Source organism: Lepidochelys kempii, chromosome 2 (genome assembly GCF_965140265.1).
Source record: "Lepidochelys kempii isolate rLepKem1 chromosome 2, rLepKem1.hap2, whole genome shotgun sequence".
NCBI classification, from domain to species: Eukaryota; Metazoa; Chordata; order Testudines; family Cheloniidae; genus Lepidochelys; species Lepidochelys kempii.
Window position 1 is genome coordinate 71,644,770 of NC_133257.1, and position 17,211 is coordinate 71,661,980.

At 46.9% G+C, this 17,211-nt stretch overlaps 1 protein-coding gene and 1 long non-coding RNA gene across 5 annotated transcripts in view; one reads left to right on the forward strand and one right to left on the reverse strand.

Annotated features, from left to right (window-relative positions):
• LOC140906719 (uncharacterized) overlaps positions 1 to 2,747 on the reverse strand; it is a 38,575-nt gene extending 35,828 nt beyond the window's left edge. Inside the window, exon 1 of the long non-coding RNA XR_012157220.1 lies at positions 2,588 to 2,747. This is a non-coding gene — a long non-coding RNA (uncharacterized lncRNA). The remainder of the gene's footprint in view (positions 1 to 2,587) is intronic.
• The window catches only part of PCMTD1 (protein-L-isoaspartate (D-aspartate) O-methyltransferase domain containing 1), an 84,965-nt gene continuing 69,982 nt past the window's right edge, over positions 2,229 to 17,211 (forward strand). Inside the window, exon 1 of one of the 4 annotated variants that reach the window (XM_073331209.1) lies at positions 2,229 to 2,380. The gene's annotated coding sequence lies outside the window, so the exon portion shown is untranslated. Of the gene's footprint in view, positions 2,381 to 2,639; positions 2,830 to 17,211 lie in introns of those variants that run through there. The other 3 variants (XM_073331200.1, XM_073331201.1, XM_073331202.1) reach the window with 3 other exon arrangements.

The following is a 17,211-nucleotide window of genomic DNA, read 5'->3' on the forward strand; positions in this document are numbered from 1 at the left end:
TCCAACCTATGGATCCTCCAACCCAACTGACTACAGGCTCTGCTACCTGTACTCCTTTGTCCCGTTGCTTCCTAACCTCAAACACGTTCTGTTCCTTCAGCACCCTTGCACTAAACCAACATCTCCACTCCTTGAGCTCTAACACTTCATGCAACAGCTGCTCCAGTCATATCTTCAAGCTATCCCAATCCCTTCTCCTTCCATTCACCAGTAGTTGCTGAGAAATAAGCTCCCATCATCTACCACAACTTACTGAGGCGCAAGCCCCAACTCTGCTCCCCACCTGCCCCTGGCTTCTCCAGTCTGCCACTATTCCCCCTTTTTCTGGTCTCCATCAAGATGCTTCTGCGCTAGGGTTGCCAGCTGTCCAGTTTTTGACTGGAACGCCCGGTCAAAAAGGGACCTTGGTGACTCCAGTCAGCACTGCTGACTGGGCCATAAAAAGTCCACTTGGAGGCATAGCGGGGCTACAGCAGACTCCCTGGCTCTGTGCAGCTCCTGGAAGCAGCTAGCACATCTGGCCTGTAGGCGCAGGGGCAATCAGGGAAGCATCATGTGCTGCCCCTGTCCCCACAGCTCCCATTGGCCAGGAACCACAGTCAATGGGAGCTGTGGGGACAGCACCTGCCTGGCCATGCCTCTGCCTAAAGGCCCGGACATGTTGGCCGCTTCCAGGAGCAGCGCAGAGCCAGGGCAGGCAGGGAGCCTGCCTTAGCCCTGCTGACCGGGAGCCGCCTGAGATAAGCGCCACCCATCCAGACCCCACACCCTGAACCCCCTGTCCCAGGTCGGAACCCCCTCCTGCATCCTAACTCCCTCCCAGACCCTGCACCCCCACTTGCATCCCAGCTCCCTCCCGCACCTAACCTCCCTCCCAGAGCCCACACCTCACACCCCCTCCCACACTCCAAACCCCTTGACCCCAGCCCAGACCCCCCCTTGTGCACCACAAACCCATCATCCCAAGCTGGAGCCCTCACCCCCTCCCACACTCCTGCCCCAGCCCAGTGAAAGTAAGTGAAGGGGGGAGGCCTCAGGGCAACCCTATTCTTGCTCCCCAAGTTGGCAACCCTATTCTGCTCCCCAGCCCTATTCCCCTCTGATATCTCCGGCTTTCCCCACCTCCTTTGATGAATTCCAGAGGCCTGTTAGTTTCCAGGAGTGCCCATTCCCTCCTCCTCCTCCTTCAGGGCCCTAGCAAGGGGAAAGCCATGGCCTCTGTCCTGGGGTTGGGGAGGCTACAACCCTTCTTTCCTCCCGAAAAGGGCACTCTGTGGCTGTGACCTAAAGAATCTGTATCTCCCCTGTGGGCTTCTCTCCAGGCACAAGAAACACCCTCAGCGTGGGTAGCCCTGGGATAGGGGGGCTTCTCTGAATAGTGGGTAGGAGAGGATTTAAGGGCCAGCCTAGGCACACGGCAGGGCCTAGGACAGGACTCATCTGGGCCTTAGAATCCTTATTGTTCCCGCCCCAGGAGTGACTCTGCAGGGATTCAGAGTTAGCAGCCGTGTTAGTCTGTATTCGCAAAAAGAAAAGGAGGACTAGTGGCACCTTAGAGACTAACCAATTTATCGGAGCATAAGCTTTCGTGAGCTACAGCTCACTTCATCAGATGCATCCGATGAAGTGAGCTGTAGCTCACGAAAGCTTATTCTCAAATAAATTGGTTCGTCTCTAAGGTGCCACAAGTCCTCCTTTTCTTTTTGCAGGGATTGCACAGACTAAGTCACTACCTCCCCCTTCTGCCTCTGGTCTCCCGAGTCCCACCCACCTCGCCCCCGGCTCTTCCTGCGCTGCCCTGCCACTGACTCCATCTGCTCCCCCTTGTCCCCTTCCCCGATCGAGCCGGTCCGCACGGTGACAGGGGCAGCAGGGCCCTGCTGCAGCTCTGTAGCGACGCGCGGTGGCCCTCGACTGGTAAGAGTTCGTCCCCATCCGCCAGCTGCACTGAGGAGCGCACCGCCCAGCCCGCCTGCCCCTTTGATAGACACGGGACTTGGCGGTGGAGGGGTGGCTGCTTCCTAGCCTCATGCCAAGGTTTTCCACGCCCCTAGGCAACGGGTGACGACACACAATCGTCATCCTCTGATTGGCCCTTTGGGTTGCAGGGCGGAGTCGATCCCCAGATCACGTGAGGCTCCCCTCAGCCAGTTGGGCACGGAGGCTGCCTCCCTCCGCCGGAGGACGGACCACGTGACCCCAGTGTTTACATCCTCTCAGCTGGTAGAACCCCTCCCCCTCCCCCTCTCACGTCAACACAAACAGTGGAGAGCGAGCGCGTGCGGGGGGAGCGCAGGGCGAGTGCTACGGGCCTGCCCCTCCCCCTCCGGTCCGCGAGCAGCTTTCCCCCGGCCGGGGACCTGGAGGACGCAGCGGAGGGGTGAGTGCCCGAGGGCGGCGGCGGGGAGGCGCTCGGATGCCCCGGGGAGGGTCCCGGCGTGGATTGGACCCGAGGGGGGCTGGCGCGGCCGCCGCGGGGCTCGGTGGCTGGGGAGGGGGCGCCCGGATGGTCCCTACGCCAACCGCGGTGCAGGCAGAGCGCTACCCCCCCGGCCCCCGCTCGGAGTCTGACCCCGCCGCCGCTCACCCCGTTCCGCTTTCCCCTGCGGGTCGGGCGGTGGTTGTTGTTTCGTACTTTGGACTCGCCGCCCCCTGCCCTGGCACGTCGGTTCAGGGCTGGACGCGGGCGGGCCGGGGGGGGGCAGTGGCGAGACAGCCCCCGAGCGAAGGGGGGCGCTGCGCAGGTCGGCCCGGCGCAGCAGTTTGGCAGGCGTGTACGGGACTCGAGCAGCCCCGCTGCCCCCCCCCCCCTCTCGCGGGTGGAGTTTGGTAGGTTTGGGGGTTGAAGGGTTTGGTCTCTTGGCTGCTTCTCCCCGCCCCCCCCCCCAGCCCGCCAGTCAAAGTGGGGTGGCTTTTGGGGGGTGGTTCTTCTGCACCGTTTGGTTTGCGGGAGGAGAAATCCCCGAGAGTGGGGCTGATTTGCCCTGTCTGGAGCCGTGGAGGGGGCGCTTGCAGGGAGAGGAACTGAAAATAGGATGGGACCCCTATATCTCCTGCTTACACGACAGTGGGTAAAGATGTGTGTCTCCCCCCCCCCCCGCCTTTGCCATAACCCACATTGTGTCTCTGTTTACGGTGTGGTGTCGCTGCTTTGGCTCAGAACAACGTAGGGGGAGAGGGAGGAACTGGCTTCAGAACAGCCACCTTGCTTCTTCCCTGTGTTTTCTTTGTTGTCTTTTCAGGTGGGAGGGTGGCTTGTGGTGATTCAGATTCTACCTGTCGCTCCCACTCTGGCCTGTGGGTTTAGTTGTTTTGGGTTTTTTTTGGTTTTTTTTTTTGCCTCGGTGGAGCTGTCGGCGGCTCACAGTGAAGTTGGAGATGAGGAAGCTGGTGCTGGGGGGAGGAATCATCCTGGCATTTATTTGATACGGAAGCAGCAGCTTAGGCCTCGTTTCTGTAGTCTCCTCTTCCTACCTGTGTGGAAGAGGATGTGGTCCATAATTCTGATATACTCCAGCCCCAAGGGAGAAAGCAAAGGAGAAAACGTGTTTAGAGTTTGTGAGAGAGATGGAATCACATCTCTCTGTGTCTGCTGGGTATGTGTGTGTCTCTGCAGTGCCTGCTAGCACCTTACAGTTACTATCCTCACTAATCTCCACTGAAAAGTTGGAGTGATAGTAGCATGGGTAGGCATATTTATGCTATCTTGAATCTAGATAGTATGGGTAACAATAGTGGCGAAGACATGGCAGCATGAGCTAGTAATTCTAGTTGATTCTAGACCCCTGCCTACCAGGTTAACTCAAGCCTGCTGTTGCTTTAGGGTTACCAACTTTCTAATCCCACAAAACCGAACACCCTAGCCCTGCCCCTTCCCCAAGCCCCGCCCCCCGATCACTACTTTCCCCCTCCCTAGGTGGCTCACTGTCCCTCACTCACTTTCTGAGGGATCTAACTGGGGGTGTGGGCTCTGGGGTGGGGCCAGAAATGAGGGGTTCAGAGTGTGGGAGGGGGCTCTGGACGGGTGCAGGGTGTTGGGGTGTGGGAGGGAGTGAGAACTCCGGCTGGGGGGTTGGAGCTGGGAATGAGGGATTTGGGTGCAGGAGGGGGCTCCAGGCTCAGGGGGTGGAGCAGAGGGCTTTACGGTGTGGGAGGGGGCTCTGGGATGGGGCAGGGGGTTGAGGCACAGGCATACCTCTGATGGCTCCCAGTCAGCAGAGAGCAGGGGCTAAGGCAGGATTCTTGCCTGTCCTGACTCCTAGCTGCTCCCCAGAAGTGGCCAGCAGGTCCAGGTACTAGGCGGAGGCGCGGCAGGTGTCAGCTGGACACCCTGTGGAACCGGAAGTAGTCAATCAGGCAGCAGCAGAGACAAAAACAAACAAACAACCACCCCCCTCCCCCAGCAAATACTGTACTGTCTCAGGGCTTTAGCCAGGGAAGGAGTGGGGTTGGGCTGCACCCACAGGGTATGTGTGTGGTGGTGGGCAGGGTTCCGGGCATGGGGTGGGGGTCAGGGCTTCTGACCCTTGGGAGCACTGGGGCTCAGAACTTTAAACGCGGGGGGAGCATTGGGGCTTGTGGAACATTTCAAAGTTACGAACAAACTCCATTCCTGAGGTATCCATAACTCTGAGACTCTAATGTAGTAAGAGACAGTGTTGGATCATATTAAAGAAGTTCTGTATCAAAATCACAAATGAGTTTGATTCCCCATAGTTTAAATTCCAGGGTATTACTAATTAAGAGGTCTCTTGGTTTTTGGTACTGTTTCTCTCCCTCTATGTGTGAAACTTGCAAGCTGCTAATTGTGTTAGTACATTCTAAGACAGAGTCTATTCTCAAAGCAATTCACAAGAGAGAGAGACTCAAAGCAATACTCTAACAACAGAAACAGCACCCAGAGACTCCCCACCCTTTTGTTGTATTAACAATTGTGATTAAAATAGAGATAGAGGATGTATGTGGATGGATACTTGGTGTGGATAATAACTGAATGATCAGGGAGGTGTCAGCCTAAGAATCCAGTGTCCATCGGCTGAAGAAGGCGTAAAGTGGAAATAACCAGAGGACCCCCCCCCCCCCCCCCGGAGGGCAGACTGGAATCCACCCAACAGCCTCAAGGATGGGAGAACCAAAGAACAAGATAACATCTTGGAGCCGTCAGGAATGTGCTATCTGCTGATTGATTCAGCAACAGCATGATGAAGCAATTCCCATAGACTGGCATAGGAAGAAATTCCTATAAAAATAGACTCTAAAAAGTGAGAACTTTGGGGTCTGATTCTGCAAACCAACTTCCAGGAGCATCAGATGAGCATCTGACAAGGCCCTGCTCCCTCCTCATGTCCAGGCCACCTGGCCAGTGGCTTGGCATGAGCAACTCTAAGGCTGGTAACTATGATAACAACCTTGCAGAACCTGTGTGTGTGTTTGTGTGTGTTTGTATGAATGAATGTGTGAATAAATATGAGATTGAATGGAATGTTATAGCTATAACTAACTGCTTACTATGATTCTTTCTGTATTCACAATAAATGTGGTATTTTGCCTTTTTCCCTTTAATAAGATCCTGCTGGTTTTTATTTTATTGGTATAACAACAGTCCCTGCTCTGAGGAGCTGACAGCCTAAATAGGGTGGGAGAACAGAAGTATCATCCTTGTTTTGAGGCATCAAGACTAAAATGTGTTCCTCAAAACCACGCAGGAAAGCTTTTGGAAAGTTAGAAATCAAACCTAAATTTCTCGAGTCCTAGTGCAGTGCCTTCACTACGAAGTCCACCTTCCTCTTTCTTGTACTTTGGTAAGAGAAGCAGTGTCTCAAAAGCAATTTATGGCATTCTTTCTGACCAGCCATGGATTCAGCTTTTCTCCAGTTTAAGTGTGTTTTATTCACTGAAATTACACTGGAGAGTGAGAATATCTAGTGTGACCAGACCGTTGGACCTTCTACTCCAGTCAGTGCCTGATGGGACATAATCAGGCTCCCTGAGATAGGACAATTAATCTGTGGGTTTGGAAATATTTTCTGATGTATCTGTAATCTTCATCTAATTTTCAAAATGTCCTCCTTTATTCTTAATCTCTTCATGATGCTTTTTCTCATAAGGAGATATGTCATTCCCCTCCTCCCCTGTAAGCCTATATTAAATATGATTGTAATGTTAGGTGCTCAGATACTACAATGATGAGTGGAGTATGAATGCTTGGAGAGAGACTATTTCTGCAGGGCTCATGTGTTTTTGCTGTATCCTAGCCACTGCACTGTGTCAGTGGAACTTGGAATATTTGATGAGGTCAGAGAAACACTGATGCACTCGCTATATTGTACAGAAAAATCAATTTGCACCTTAAGGGGTAGATTCTCTATAGGTTTAAGATATGGTTGATGGCTGTAATTTTCCCAGAACTTGGGTGGTGAGGGGTTTTTCACTCGGTAGCCAATTTGAAATAAAGCGTTAGGAGTATTGGAGAGGCAGAACTGGTACACAGTGCCAAATTCTGTACACTTGAAAATGAGGCACCAGCAGGGTTGCTGGAACAATTTTTATAGTGGGGTTGCTGAGAACTATTGAACCAAACTGTAAATCCTCTATATAATGGAAACCACTTCAAGTCAGGGGGTCCTGCTATACCCCCAGCACTCCTAATTCCACTACCTATGGACACCAGTTTGCCAAAATTGGATGCATATCCACATAGAAGTTGATAGTTTCTAGCCCTGGTGAAGGTGTTGGATGTTAATCCTTGTTTTATTTTCAATGTGGAAACATACTCTAAGGGGTAAAAAGATCTTTTAATTATATAGTGTCTCAGGACTATAGGGTTGTTATAAAAGAAAGATTGATTATTATGTTGCCAAAGTGTAGTTCAAACAGGTTTTAAACGTAAGAGGTAAATATTATTTTAGGGTTTTCATGCTTCCCGGAAATAAATTCGGAAGCATTCTCTAGAAAATGACTGCAGTGTGTCATTTATACGTTGTGATTGGGATGTTATTTGAAAACATGTTGCAAGGAATTATGTTAAACCCTTAAAGATTAACCCAAACTACAGATTATGCAAAATTGTGTATGCAGACTGTAGCCTTTGAAGTTTTCTCAAAGCAGCTTTTAATAAAAACAAGTTTCTACAGTCCTAAAATAATCTAGAGGTGACATCAGGTGTCACCATGGAAACTCAGGCTGCATTCCTGTGTACGACTGGGTGGAGTTCTAGAATAGGGAGGTGACCTAGTGACAGGATTAAATCTGTTACTCCAGTTGGCCTGCACCAGAAAAGATTGGATTTGGCCTTCAGCTCAGAGAAAGTCTTTAAAGAAGGAAAATTGGAAAGCCCTGTATCTCATTTAACATACTGTATGGCCCAAGAAGGGTAAAGAGCTCACTGGAGAAGACCTGATTTGATGATCTAGGATACTAAAAACACAAACATCTGTTTACATGTTTTGGAGGACCAAAATGTCCGATGGGGTGTCTCTTTGTGGGTCTTCTAAATCTAAATGTTTAGGTGGATTATGATTAAGGCTACGTTTATGTCACAGAGTTCATGGAAGTCACAGAATCAGTGACTTCCAGAGACCTCCACGACATTCTCTTCTTCATCCCCGGGGGCTGCGGGACTCTGGAGCTGGCAGCCAGTGGGGCCCTGACCTTTCCAGCAACAGGTGACAGGGCCCCCTGCAAGGTTCCAGCGACAGGTGACAGACTGCTGAGGGGGCCCTCCTCAGGGTTCCAGCGATGGACGACAGCCTCGTTTGGGGGAAGGAGGAGGAGGAAGCCTTAGGTGAGCAGCTGGGGATGTCCCGTTTTCTCTTTGGGAAATATGGTCACTGTGCAGCTCCCAGCTTCCATGGGCAGAAGAGGAACCCCACAGCTCCCAGCCACCATGGTGGTGGGGGAAACCATGGAGCCACAGCAGCAAAAGTCAGAGGCAAGTTATGATGGGTTAGATTCCCCCTTCTGATATGCCATGTAATGCACTGGGATTTCACTGAGCCCGCCTGCTCCACTAGCCTGGTCTCCCTTTCCCTGTTTTGCTGAATCATGCTCTCTGGCAGTAGACATACATGTAGGGAGCACCAGCTGTAGACTCGCACAGAGTCTTCAAACAGCTCTCTGAGACTGTTTAGCTAGGAAATTGCCCATCACTGAAGTGCCACTTCCCTGTGGAAAGTACACCCAAAATAATTGTCTTGCGCTGTATAGAAAGATCTGCACATCGCAAGCTCATAAAAATTTGCCCTCTCCCTCAGCGTGAAGAGAGAGATGCTTCTTGGCACCCTCCTACCCCCCAAGATATGGATTGAACAAACTGGGTTATGTGAGAAACAAGAAATAAGTTTATTAACTACAAAAGACAGATTTAAATGATTAGAAGGGATAGCAAACAGAACAAAGCAGATTACTAAGCAAATAAAACAAAACACGCAAACCAAGCTTGATTCACTAAAGAAACAGGTTACAAAATGTAATTTTTCACCCTAAATGTTGAATTAGGCATGATGCAGAGTTTCTGTAGCTCAGAGTTCCAGTTATGTCTCTTTACAGACTAGATTCCTCTGTCTCAATCTGGACTCAGCTCTTGCCTTTCCCACCGCTCAATTCCTTTTTCTCTTCAGATACTTTCAGCAGTCTTTCTTTTTGGGTAGGAAGGCAAATGGAGAAGAGTCCTGTTTGCCTTACCCTCCAGCCTTAAATAAGATTTACATAAGGTGGGAATCTTTTGTTTCCTAGTCTTGACCTCTCACTCCTTTTAGTGAAAAATTACTAGAAGTCCAAGATAGTGTTTAGTACCAGGTGACAGGATCACCTGACCTCGTAGTGTCACAGCTATGTCCCAGGACACCTCTCAGGAAGGAGAGAGATTAGTATCTTTAAAGTCTTGTTTCTTCCTAATGGCCTTTCAAAGCTGATGGCCTATTGTCTGGTGGGTGTCTCCCAAATACACACACAGTTGTAAATGATACATAGTCAATATTCCTAACTTTAGATACAGAACTTATACAGGCATACAAATTGGTTAATCACATTTAGTAAATCATAACCTTTCCAATGATACCTTACATGACCCATCTTGCATAAAATATATCTTAGGCCATATTCATATCATAGCCATATTTCTATGAAAAATATGGGGTGTAACGTCACACAGGTCACGGCTTCCATGAATTTGTGTTTATTGCCTGTGACCTGTCCATGGACTTTTACTAAAAATAACCAAGACAAAATCTTAGCCTTAATTATGAGAGTACGGTTCACATTTTCTTTCTGATTCTATTTTTGTATCCATTTCTGTTCTTGTAAATGCTACATATTATTTTAATCCTGTGTGAGATTGTTGCTTATGATTTAAAGTTACAGAGTCTTATAATTTATCTGCTTTGTCTCTGAGTTCGGAACGGAGAAAAGAGTGTGGATGTGAAACAAATTAATACAAGAACCTGTGAAAACCACTTTTAAAGACAGCTAGTACTTGTTGCAGACTTGCTGATGGTGAGCTGTCACTGAATGTAAAACTGTTCAGAAAAAAATGAAATATTTAAATATGCTTAATCAATTAAATCCAGTTAAAAATTAATGTGTTGTATTGGTACCTTTGGGGGCAATTTCCAGATACCTAAGGGAGTTAGTTGCCCAACTCTCATTAAAAGTCTTTCATGCCTCTTAGAAAATCTCAGTCATTAAATCATGCATTATCATATATACTTGGCAAAAATGTAGTACAGAAGCTTTACAAAGTCTGTTGGAAGTAGCAATTACTGTACTAAACTTTTTTCTTTTTGCTCTAAGTCTTTGGCCTGCAACTCAAAAATACAAAGATTTTTCTTCTCTGAAGAGTTCCAAATTTCTACTGAAGGGGTGTGCAAAGAAACTAAGAACTGATAGGGCCACTAAAAATGTACTTTTAGAAACCATGATTGTCAGAAAATAGATCACATTTTAACCTATCACTTTAATCCTGAGATGCTGGTAGTAAATCTGACAATGTTGAGATACTCCCAAACACTAATTTTAGTAAATGGCACTGTTGTTCTAAGGATTCAACTGGGTATCAACCAGACATACAGTGAAAATAATTTCTCCCCTCCAGGGTCTGACAGTTCTTTACCTCATCTGCTGGTGTTGAGCACAGCTGTGCACAGAGTAACAAACAATAGTACTAAAGGACCCATTGGGGTCAACAGGACTATTCACATGCTTAAAGCTAAGAACGTGCTTAAGTGCTTTTGTTGGATCACGACTTGTTTACTAGGGATGGGACAAATATGTTGCATGTGGAGACTAAAGGCACTGAACTTGAGGGCACTGAAAAATTAAGGTCTTGTCTACACTGGGAGTTAAGAGTAATCAACTAAAGGTAATGTGAAGGTAATGTGCAGAAGTTAATGCCTGCTAAATCCCTTTGTGGACACACTGATTCAGAAGTGAAGTGGCCACTTTACTTCTGAGTGAGAGTATCGACATAGATGTTTAATGTGCATTAACTTCACACTTCTAATTGATTTGACTTAACTTTTCTGAATGTCCCCATGTAGACCAGCCCTAAGTGAGGTAGTGGGATTCAGACTATCTGGTTAAAACCATGCAACTAATTTCATAAAAGACAAAGACAAACTTGTTTTAGTTATGCATTTATAGTTACTCTGACATTGAGTTTGCTATAACTTATAATGCCTTTTTAAAATGAAAAAGTGATAACTTAATTTAAAGCAACAAAAGAAGGAATGTTGGGGAAAGGGTACCTGTAACAGAATAAGTCCATTTAGCAGTATCAACAACTGCTAAAAATAAAGGTTTAGACAATTTTCATTCTCTTAGCATATGCGCCGTGCGCACAGCCATTTGATAGCGTCGTCATCAGTCAGGCGAAGAGCCAGTAGCTCATCGTGAAAATAAGCCAGCAGGCACTTGTCGAGGATCTGTGACATAGTCTGACATTGATCGCATCTACAGCACAGGTCATTAGAGAAACCCCATTTGAAGAGATTGGCCGCACAATAACCCTGTCCTAAATCGGTTCAGGGATGACCACAGGTGCCTTGGCATGTCAAAACCTGGTAGGCATCTGGTTGGATTGGTGACGAGAGAGTGCTTAATGACTGTTATCGTTGACTACTTGTTAGACGAGATTCCACCATCATGTCATGTGGTGGCATAAGTGATCATAAAGGGCGTCTAAAAGACGGACAGACTGGCGAGTGGTCAAAGAGGTCTGAATACAGAGGGAAGTCACTGTTCTCACAGGTCTTGGCCAGGAGCATGATGTAGGCTCCCTCATAGCAGATATGGGGCGGTGCTGTGATACTAAGGGTATGTTTTCACTAGCTGTGTAGTCGCTGCACCAGCGTTGGGAGAGAGCACTCCTGGTGCTGTAAAAAAAATCACCTCCATGAGGGGCATAGCTACTAGTGCTGGGAGCCGCCCGGTGCTGGTGCACTGTCCACACTGGCGCTTTACAGTGCTGAAACTTGCAGCTCTCAGGTGGGTGTTTTTTCACACCCCTGAGCAAGAAAGTTGCAGCTCTGTAAAGTGCCAGTGTAGGCAAGCCCTAAGTATTGGCAGCCATGGCAATAGAGTTGCATGTAAAGTCCCGGTAACAGTGTGCATAGCTTTCTATGAGATGAGTCTCATGTGAGACGAGTGACATCAGACAGGAGCAGAGCACTTTACTGTTGAATAGCAGAGGGCTGATGTTCTAAGTGTCCAGGCACTTGCACTCCATGCTGAGCTGGCCAGTTTTCTGAGCAAGTTGCTTTTAGAGTTAATATGTGGCAACGAGTGTTTGTTTTTACAATCAGCGTCTAAAATATGTAAAGCATACAGAAACCAAACATTTGGAAATGACAGAAAGATTGTGTAAAAATTCAGCTGTCTCCCTAGTTGAAACATTTTGTCCTGCACGCAGTGTCTTAAGAAGTAGCTGGTTTCATGTCACAAAGATTTTTCTGTATGATGTTGTCTTTTAAAATAATATCCAAATCTTAGAATAAATGAATGCAAAGCATTTTTATCTATAACAGTTATACTTTGCATAATTTTAAAATACATATTTTCATTAAACTCATGAATAAACAACATGGCTATATAAATCAAACTTTCAGTGAAATAATGCCTTTTTCCTGATAGCTTTTAATAGCTGTAGCTGTAGTTGTCATCAGCAATGATCAGACACATGAATCTAATGGCAAGTAAAGCCATCTTGAAAAATCTTGCTAGGGTGAATAGCAAAGTTGAATAGAAAGTTGGTAATAAGCAGAGCACTGGAGTACATACTATACGGAAAATCTGGCATTGGCAGGAGGACGGATAAGATGACCTAAATGGTCATTTGTTTATAACGTGTGAATCTATGAATTAATGATAGATCCAGATGTGAATGTAGTCATGAAATTTTAAGGGCAGTATATAATATACCATTTGATAAATGATGTGCCATCGTATGTAATTGTGCAAAAATCTGTAGAAGTATAGTCCTTTAGGGTGAAATAAATGTACCACTTGCCATTAGTTCTTGGGGCATACTACACTACAAAATTAAGTCTAATTAAGTTACAACGACTTACAGCAATCATTCTAATTAAACAGCTAGTGCATGTCCATACTATGACCCTTGTGTTGGTGGAGCACTTCCACATTAGCAGCTCTTGCATAGATACAGAGAGCAGTGCACCATAGGTAGCTATCCCAATGTGCAGTTGGCCACCATCTGCTGCAGGGTGTACTGGAAAGGGTTTGCGATACCTGGGGGGCAGGCACAGTGTCCCATCATGCAGCTTTCTCCATTTCATCATTCCATGGGTTTCCTAGTACATTCAGTGGACTGTTGGTTCTGGGCTCAAAACAAGCTCTGAGTGGTAGGATTGCATCATTATGGGATAATGAGCATTGGCTGCAGAACTTTTGGATGCACAAAGCCACCTTCCTGAAACTGTGTACGGAACTCACCACAGCCCTATGACATAGGGACACTAAAATGAGAGCAGCACTAACTGTGGAGAAGCAAGTGGCAATCACTGTGTGGAAGCTGGCAATACCAGACTGCTACCAATCAAGCCAGGAATCAGTTTGGAGTGGAGAAATCCACCCTGGGGGTTACTGTGATGCAAGTGTGCAGGCCATTAATCACCTCCTACTATGAACAACTGTAACTCTGGGCAATTTGTGCGAAATAGTGGATGATTTTGCAGCAATGGGATTCCCTAACTGCTGTGGGGCAATAGATGGCACACACATCCCCATTTTGGCCCCAGACTATCTTGTGATGGAGTACATAAATAGAAAGGGCTACTTTTCTATGGTATTGCAGACTGTCTTGGATCACTGTGGTCGTTTCCCCGACATCAACGTAGGCTTGTCAGGGAAGGTACATGACGCACACATCTTTAGGAAAATGAGCCTGTACAGAAAGCTGCAAGCAGGGACTTCCTTTCCAGACCAGAGAATTACCGTTGGGGTTGTGGAAATTCCAGTAGTGATCCTGAGAGACTCAGTCTACCCCTTGCTCCTGTGGCCCATGAAGCCTTACACCAGCCATGTTGACAGCAGCAAGGAGCACTTCAACAACAGGCTCAGCTGTTGAATGCCCTTTTGGCCACTTAAAGGGGCACTGGTGGTGTCTCCTCAGGAGGTTAGACCTCAGTGAGGTTATAGCTGCCAGCTGTGCCCCTCATAATATATGTGAATCAAAAGGGGAGAAGTTTTCCCAGGGATAGAGTGTGGAGGTGGAGTGGCTGTCTGCTGCTTTTGAGTGGCCAGATACTAGGACTGTAAGAGGGGCCCAACGGGAGCTATTTGGATCAGGGAGGCTCTGAAGGAGCATTTTAACAATGGGCCACATTCATTTGTGTTGCCGTAATGTGTTTAGCAAGGTTTTTTTTTTCAGCATGGTAGGAACCTTGTAATGATTACTGTGTGTGCTGCTGTAACACTGCAAATGCATTTGTTGGTACTGTCTCTAAAAGTTAACAGTAGTCACCGTATGTTGGAGAATAATAAAGATTCATTCACTTTCCATAAGGTCAGGTTTATTTCACACCCGTGCAATCACGATTATGTATTTGTAGCCTGAACTTCATACATACGGAGAAAAGTATCTTTAAAGGGGAAGGAACAGGAAATTCACAAGCACATTTGCCAATGAGGATGTTGGAGCCGGGTGTATGTCCAGATGCCATTCTGCAAATTGTTCCACATGTTGGAGTGCCTGGGTACTTCTGAGATCCCTGAGGAAACGAGGAATGTGTGGGGGATGTGTTCAGCCTGGGACTGCAACATGTCTGTTTGCTACCTCAGCAGCACTATCATCTTTTCGTGCCCTGTCTGCTATCCTGATTTTCTCTTCACAATTTCTCACTGATTGCCTCCCCCCATGCTCTCTGCTCACAATCTGAAGCATTCGATGACTGCAGAACCCCCTTGAACATGTCTGTCTTACCCCTCTAGTTTCTTTTCCTTATCTAAGTGATGTGCTCCCCCAGTGTGCGGGAGAATGTCAAGGGCATATCTGCAGTGGCTAAAGAAACCATAGACAGAGGTGTTGTCAGTGCATTTACACCCTTGATCTAAACAAGTAACATCTTTCTCACTTTCCCCTGGCACTCACACAGTGTAATGGTAGCCCCAGCCATGGTGAGGATGACCTGGGGGGAAAGGGCAAGCTGGGGGGATGGCCATGGGGTATTAGTGCCAGCACATACGTCTACTGTACTGGACATTGTCACCGTTTCTCACAGGTGGGGGTGAATGCAGTTGGTATCTCATTTCTGAGGTTAACTGAGGCTGCGAGGATCCAGCTCTTGCATGCGTGTGGCTGCAGACCAGGAGTGTGTACTGCTATGGTGCCTGCTGAAGTAATTGTTGAATGGCATGGCAAAGTTTCCTACCGTGTGGAAAGAAAGCAGCCTTCCCAAGAAACCTTTGGCAGAGGATTGCTGATTACCTCCCGGAAAGTTTCCTAGAGATCTCTATGAAGGATTCATGGGACATTCCGGTGTGCATAAACTAACTTTTCCACAGGGCCCCTCTACCCAGTTGTTCAGGGCAATGAAAAGCAGATAGAAACTATTCCAGCATTGGTTACTTCACTACCTCTTTTAGCCTGATTTTAAAAAGCAGTACATGACCAGATGGGTCCCTGCAATATTGAAGCAGAATGAGTACTTACCAGAGGTTCCCTCCCCTGCATCAGGCTTGGCAGAGCTGGGCTGTGAGACTTGCTTGCTAGGCTGCTCAGCAGTCGAAAAGAGGGTTCTGGCTTGCCATGCCACCAGATCTCTCTGCCACCTGTTGCCTGTCTCCCATCCTCTTCTGCCTCCACCTCTTTGTCCAGTATGTCGTTCTATGGGTTCGCTCCAGTGGCCAGTGACTCCAGCCCTCCCAAAGTATCCATGGGGTTCTTGGCAGTGGAGGTGGGGTCACCCGCCAAGGATGGCGTGCAGCTCCTTGTAGAAGTGGCAAGTCTTTGGCTCCACACCAGAGGAGCTATTTGCCTCCCTTGCCTTATGGTGCGCCTGCCTCAGCTCCTGGATTTTTATGCGGCACTTCCCTGAGCAATCTGGCTGTAGCTATCAAAGTTCCTGTGGCTGGAACAAAGCTGTGACTGCACAACCTCCTCTCCGCACAAACCCAGGAGATCCACCACCACCTGTGTACTCCAGGCAGGAACATATATGCTTCGCGGAGGTGGCATGGTCAACTGGGCAGTTGCTTTCCATGCCAAGCAAACAGGAAGAGCAATTTCAAAAATTCCTGGGGCTTTAAAGGGAGAGGGTCGTTCACCTGTGTAAGTGGCTGCAGGGCAGCAGACTTCAAAATGGTGACCGGAGCAGTCATTGTGGGACACCTCTTGAAGGCCACTTCGGATGACGTAAGCAGTGCAGTGTCAACTGCATCACAAAAAGGTCTGCCTCTTGTCCAGGTGGTTTTATTAAGTTGGTGTAGCAGGCGAGTTAAAGCAATGGGAGGGGCATTGCAGTGTGTACATCTCCGTAGTTAGGTCACTGTAAGCTGCATTACATCGACTTAACTTTGTAGTGTTGACATGCCCTTATTTTCTCATGAGTGAAGGGGGAACCTCATCTGTTAAGCAATCTCTCTCTGGAGTTTAATTACATGTTTATATTTTTCGGGAAAATATAATACATGTAGAGAGGTAGCTTTTAAAAAGGATCAGTCCTCATAGTTCCCATTGTGATAAAGTCACTAGTTGTTGTTATAAACTTGAGTCCCATCCTGTAAATGGCATGTATATGGCCCTCTTTGATGCAAATGAAAGACTTTCTTCCCTCAGATGAGAGCCAAGTAAATTATAATACTGGAAGAAGGTTAAAACTTCATGAAGATCCTGTTAAAAATAATGCTTCTAAGGATATCAACAGTATAAAGATTATCCAGGGTGGGTATCTGCAATAAGCACGGTCAAGAGAAATTCAGATATTACCAGGTGACAGTCTCTCTTGATTTAGCATTTTTTTCCCTTTTTAAAAAAGCTAGGTGACTTTCTTTGACCCATTCTCATGCACCTACCATCCTGTGAAAGCAGATATTCATCCTAGATCAGGAAGAACAGACAGTTGGGGGTTATGATTTGGTAACTATATACCTCCAGAACAATCACAATTACAGTGTTTGTTTAGAGACAGCCAGATAAGTGCAAACTAACATTGCTGAAAGCATGAATTCCCAATACTGGCACATATGGGATATTAGTTTCAGTGAACAGCTAATTCAAGTGAAATCATGATGTCATGATTTTGGTAGATTGAAGTCATCCTGAATAGGGTTAGGTGCTTTTCACTTTCACCAGTTTGACTTTGAAGGAGTTGATCTCCAACTGTCAGCTTTTCAGAGCAACTCTGGGTTTATGGTTAAGAGCACATTAAGGTTAAAAAAGAAAAATCACACATTACAGTTCTCAAAATCAACCATTAGAAACCAGAGAATTTTAAACCTTGAAACTGAACAGTTAAAATAACAAATAATTAACACTATTTCTTAAACCAGACCAAACCAAAACACAAGCTTCTGGCCATAGACTTTTCCATAATATCTAGGACATATTAATAACTTTTGAACTACCATGGCTAGGAATCCGACATCTATACATTTTTACCTGCACTCATAATTTTAACATTGTTCCAGGACTGAATAGCTAGTTCTAGACCTTAAACTAGTGTATTTACAGTTCCTGTCTTAGTAAAAAGTTGTTTATCT